The following is a 6,338-nucleotide window of genomic DNA, read 5'->3' on the forward strand; positions in this document are numbered from 1 at the left end:
AAAATTTAGCCCTCTAGCTCTAATAGGAACTGAGATAATAAGGGGGGGCGTTGAACGCCCCCCCCCCCCCGACCGATTAAGGTGCGGCAAGGGGCCCGACTGTAAAGGGTTAAAGATCTGAATGCATCTTCCCTTCCTGAAGGTGTAAAACGTTGGCTTAACTGTTATTTAAAAGGTAGACAATCAAGAGTACAATTCAGGACCAAAAAATCGGCCTCAACTAACATCAGAACAGGAGTACCACAGGGAGCTGTAACCTCACCCCTTTTATTTAGTTTTTACCTGTCTAAACTTCTATCACCACCTGCAGGTATCAAGATCATCCACTATGCAGATGATATTTCTGTTTATACATCTGGAACTGATCTGAATGAATTATCTTTGAAACTGAATAATTACATGAAGACTCTTCTTGAATATCTAGAAGAACGAGAATTATCCGTCTCCCCAGAGAAATCAACTGTCACTCTGTTTACCTCTGACAGGAAACAAGCCAACTACCATCCACAAATCTTCCTTAAAGATAAGTTAGTTCTTCTTGAAAAGCACCCAAAACTCCTTGGAGTTATTTTTGATCCTCACCTTAATTTTTCTCATCATATTCAGGCAAGTTTAGATATATATAAACCAAAGATTAATATGATGAAAGCCATTGCTGGCTCTGATTGGGGTCAAGAAAAAGAAAATCTTATTCTTACCTATAAATCTCTTGGACGAAGTGTTCTAGAATATGGCACCCCTGTCTGGAGCCCAATCATTAGCGACAGCAACTGGAAGGACCTACAAATTGCACAAAACAAAGCCCTACGGATAGCAACAGGTTGCCTGGTCATGTCTAGCATTGATCATTTACACCAAGAAACTAAAGTTCTTCCCATAAAAGATCATGCTATGCTACTTACTGAACAGTATGTACTTGTCATGCACCTACCCGGCCACCCTGGACAGAAACACCTTGATAGACCACCACCACAACGTAAAATGAAGTCTACTGCTATTGATCTCAAGTCAAATGTTCGCCAATGCCTTCCTATTACCAACAAACCATCTTATAAAAAAGGTCTGAAACATCTACACACAAAAGTAGTCAAAACATGTATATCCAAATATTCAAATAATCGAGTCCTTGGAACCCGACCGCCAGAAATTCACAAAAGTGAACTGAACCTGAAAAGGAAAGCAAGAACAAGTCTCGCCCAACTAAGGAGTGGATTTTCAAGAAAATTAAATAGCTATCTGTATAGAATTCAAGAATCCGCTTATGATCACTGTCCCAACTGTAATATCTCCCCACATGATGTCACACATCTTTTCAACTGCCCGGCAAAACCAACAAATCTTAAACCTATTGATTTATGGAAAAAACCTTCTGCTGTTACAGCATTTCTAAAACTGGATGGAACTTGATGACGAAATTATTAACAGAATGATGAATGAAGTGCCTAGGTTACACACACACACACACACACACACAGTAGATTGAAAGTTTTCTTTAATTGAAGTCCATGTGATCTCAGTCTCGTCATTTAGGTCCTCTAAGACTTGAAATCTATTTCGGAGTTTTAAGACAAATTCATTCTTTATCACAGTGTCCTTTAATCTTGAAGAGTCATATTGTCTACCAATCTCACTCTTTTTATCATGGCCAGTATGTTTCAGCTTTAATTTAATCTTACTGACAACTAGTTCATGGTCACTAAATATGTCGGCTCTTCTGTAGCTCCTACAGTCTTGCATTGACTTGACCCATTTTCTATTGATCATAATGTGGTCAATCATGTTTCTTGTTTGTCCATCAGGTGTTGTCCAGGTATATTTGTGGATGTTTTTGAGTTGGAATAATGTACCGCCTACAACCATATTATTATTTAAACAGTAAAAGTTCTCAATTTTCATTTCTTGTACCTATGCCAAAGTGTCCCATTGCATTCTCCACTCCAGTCCTGTCAGTTCCTACTTTAGCATTCATATCTTCAAGAACTAGGCACATGTCATGTTTGGGTACTAAGTTTCTGATTGATTGCAGTTGATCATAAAACTCTTATTTTACATCTTCATCTTTGTCATTTGTTGGGGCATAGCATTGGATAATGGTCAACTTGCAGTGCCTTGAGTGGAATCTAGCCTTAATTATTATGTCTGATATAGGTTTCCAGTGAATTGACATGTCGTTTTTGAATAATTATAGCAACACCATACATATGTTGGCTTTCATGACCAGAATAAAGAATTAGTTGGCCATCTTTGGTTGTAGTTTGTCCTTGTCCTGTCCATCTACATTCTGCAATTCCAAGTATTCCAATATTGTAACTTGTCATTTCTTAACCTACTTGAGCTGATTTAGTTGACACATACATTGTTCTAACATTCCAGGTTCCTATCTCACAGCTTTCCTAAGAACTTATTGGTCCTGTCATCAAGTTGATAGCTTTCTTTCGGATTTCACCATCATCTTTCATATTCTCAGTAAACTGAGCATCAGTTTCAACAGTTCTTGTTTCATGTACACCTCTGGCTGTGTGAAAGCCATAAATGATTGAGGTTCTGTGGGTGTTTTCTTGAGAACACAGTAATAGTGTCTAACTCATTATGACGTAACAAAAAAATTAGCTAATGAGAGGCCACTATAAATTTTACCATTGGTCAATAACGGCCTCTCATTGGCTAATTTTTTTTGTTACGTCATAATCAGTCAGACACTATTACTGTGTTCTTTTCTTGAACAAGCTTTTTTTCCAGGTAGGATAGTTAGTCCTACGGAAACCTTTCATATCCCTGGAAGCATAGACGTCCAAGGGGGGGGGGGGGTAATGGGATGATTACCCCCCAAAACGAATTTGGGGGTGCCGTTGGCACCCCCAAATTTTATTTCCTTTTACCCCCCCCCCATTTAAAATTTACCCCTACCCTGCCGTTGGCACCTCCAAATTTTATTTCCTTTTACCCCCCCCATTTAAAATTTACCCCTACCCTGGAGGTGCCGTAGGCACCCCCAACCATTTAGGAGGGGGTATTTAACCCCCCAAAACAATTATGGGGGGGGGGGGGTAAATAACCCCCCCAAAATAAAAAATCTCTAACAAAAAAATTTGTGCGTGCTTCGCGCGCATTTTTAATACTAAATATTTAATAAAATTTATATTACCCCCCCAAAAAATTTTACAACGGGGGTAAATTTTGGGGGGGTAAACAAAATTTACCCCTGCCAACAGATTTCAGGGGGGGTAATTACCCCCCCAAGCTAATTTTACACCCGGGGTAAAAAAATTTTTTTGGGGGGGGGGAAATTTGCGGTATTTCACCCCCCCCCCCAAAAAAAAAGGAATTACCCCCCCTTAAAAAATGTTTATCCCCCCCCCAAAAAAAAAAAAAGCTTGGACGTCTATGCCTGGAAGGAAGGGTGACTAGTGAGGGGAGGGACGTCAATATCCCCCAGTACTTTAAGAAGTACCTCCTGCCCTCTATTGTCCACGAATATTAAAATAAAAATCATGAAATGAATTCAAGTACATAATTTTCAATTAAATATCCGTTAAAAGCTGTCTATAATACGTTGCGATAAATAACTATTACCCCAATAATGAAATTTCTGCTAACTCATTTGAACAACCTGCCTATTAGTGTAGCAATTATATAGATTGGGTCATCAAACCAAGGTGAAAGTTATTTCAATTTTAAATTCAAGGTTTTCAATTATCTAGAATAAATATGATCTAATTTGTTTTGAACAATTAAATTGAATTCTATTGATATATTTATTTAATATTGATCTGATTTTTATGAAAATGGGAGTTAAGAATTATTTAGGTTATAATAGTATTTACAGACAACAGACTGACAAACATTACTTGTGGAGTAGCTTTGCTACATTAAAATGAGTCTAAATATATAAATCATTCTTATTCTTTAAAGATACCCTTAAGAATACTTTTTATAAGCCAACTTTATTATATGATTTATGTAAAACTTTCCCCTTTTGTCTGACTTTAGTGTTTTTACAATATATACAGTTTAATTTACATAAGTCAGACCGCTCCATAGTTGCTTTTTAGCGGCCAGCCGCTAAATATTAAAACAGCTGTAGAGCGGCCAATTTTAAAGCTAGGATAGGTGAAACTATTATTTTTTATAACAAAAAAATTACTTTTTCTGACCATCGCCGTAAACGGCAAATAACAGAAACCGCCATTTTCGGCGGTTACGGTGGTAAAACGGCGGTTGGCGGCGCCAATTAATATTTTTATCCGTTTCTGATCACAATAAAAGACTACATAAAAAATTTGGTTGGTCTATAGCTATTTTGAAATTGGGCGGCTGGCAGCTTACAAACGGCAAAATTACAGGTAGGAAATAGAAAATCGGTCAAAAATCGGTCAGAGTGGTCAAACGGTCATGACCTTACTACTCACGGAAGTTTATTATTGCTCAAGGATGTACCACAAAATTTTTTAGGTCTCTAGCTGTAATAGAAGCCACGATATACATGATATAAGTCCATATTAAAAGCAGGACATAAAATCGGTCAGGAAGCATTCAAACGGTCAAAGGGTCATAACACCTCTATTCTCAGATGTTCATTGATATCCCAGTATTCACCAAAAAAATTTTTAGGTCTCTATCTTATACACAAAAGTCATAATGAAGAAATTAAGATTTAGTTAGAATTTTTTCTAAATTTGGTGCCACCTGACTGACTTTGACCTGACGAAACAGACCTGATATCCTTATAAGATCAACTCTTGCCGACGTATAATTACTAAACTTAAAAAGTCATGAAGTCACAACTCTCTATCTTACCTACAAAAAAAATGACATTGAATAAACTAGAGGGGGGGTCAATATGACCCCCCCCCCCCCCCCCGATCTGTAAGGGTTAATTGAAATTTGATTAATTGGTTTAAACGAGCATCGTCTAAACTTTTCATAACTTGATTTAAATATGGGGAAAGAACAATTTTTTCCCCCCATTATTAAGGTAGAACATAATTTTATCACCAATTGCCTTACTCCTTAAGATACCAGTTCTTTTTTTGGAAAGCCTTCTAATGATCAATGGTTAGAAATGTATATTTGATGCTTGGCTACAAAATGCTAAAAAAGGTGTAAGTTTATCAATTAAAATTATTTTTTGAGAAATTTTCAAAGCTCATTGTTTTAAGATTATTATTTTATTTTACAAAGAAAAGCAAATTTTTTTGTAAAAAGAGAGCTATTTGTCAGGGAGTAAGGGAGGGGACAATGGATCGAATATTTAATTTTAAGGAGTCTCAGACTTTGGGTACTGGCTTAAAGGGAATGTGCAAGAATTTAGCAGTTTCTGACTGAGTTTGGGTACTAGCGCATGAAATGCTGCTACTCGTTGTGTTTGTTTTGAATATAGCAGACAGGGTGAAGAAGGGAGGTGGGGGCAAGGGAAATAACTACTCTTTGTGTTAGTTTTGAATGTAGCAGACTGGGAGAAGGGAGGTGGGGGCGAAGGAAATAATTACTCGTCGTGTTAGTTTAGAATGTAGCAGACGAGGAGAAGGGAGGGGGGGGCAAGGGAAATAACTACTTGTTGTGTTAGTTTTTAATGTAGCAGAAGGGGAGAAGGGAGGTGGGGGCAAGAGAAATAAACAGAATAAAAAGGGGCAGTCATATTTTTGCCCAGCCAGCTAGCAGCTGGCCGGGTCCAATAATCTTGTAATATAAAAATCACACCATAGAACCTCAATATATTTCAGCAAAAACAAGTTGTGATTTCACTTTACATGACGCTATGGAAATATATTATTCAATTAACAATCCCTTAAAAATTTCCTCATAATTTATTGGATTAATCTGGATTTCATGGCCTTTCTTTGATAACTCTTACATTGAATTAATTGCCCATTGTCCCCTCCCTTACTCCCTGGCTATTTGTACTTTTAATTTTTTTTGTGTATGTCATTTACTATGTAAAATCAGGTATAGAGTAAAATAATCAGCTATATGTCCTATTTTTAGTACATATATCTCTATCCTATACTAATATAAAATCAAGTATAGGGTAAATAATCAGCTATATGTACTATTTTTAGTATATATATCTCTATCCTATACTAATATAAAATCAAGTAAAGAGAAAAATAATCAGCTATATGTGCTATTTTTAGTATATATATATCTATCCTATACTAATAGGGTAAATAATCAGCTATATGTCCTATTTTTAGTATATATATCTCTATCCTATACTAATATAAAATCAAGTATAGGGTAAATAATCAGCTGTTTGTCCTATTTTTAACCTCGATATGATGCACAGTTGACCTCATATGCGAGTGCTACACACGTAATCTACAGAGTTGATAAATAAA

The sequence above is a fragment of the Acartia tonsa genome, chromosome 7 (genome assembly GCF_053477335.1).
Source record: "Acartia tonsa isolate MP-2025a chromosome 7, ASM5347733v1, whole genome shotgun sequence".
In the NCBI taxonomy this organism is placed as follows: Eukaryota; Metazoa; Arthropoda; class Copepoda; order Calanoida; family Acartiidae; genus Acartia; species Acartia tonsa.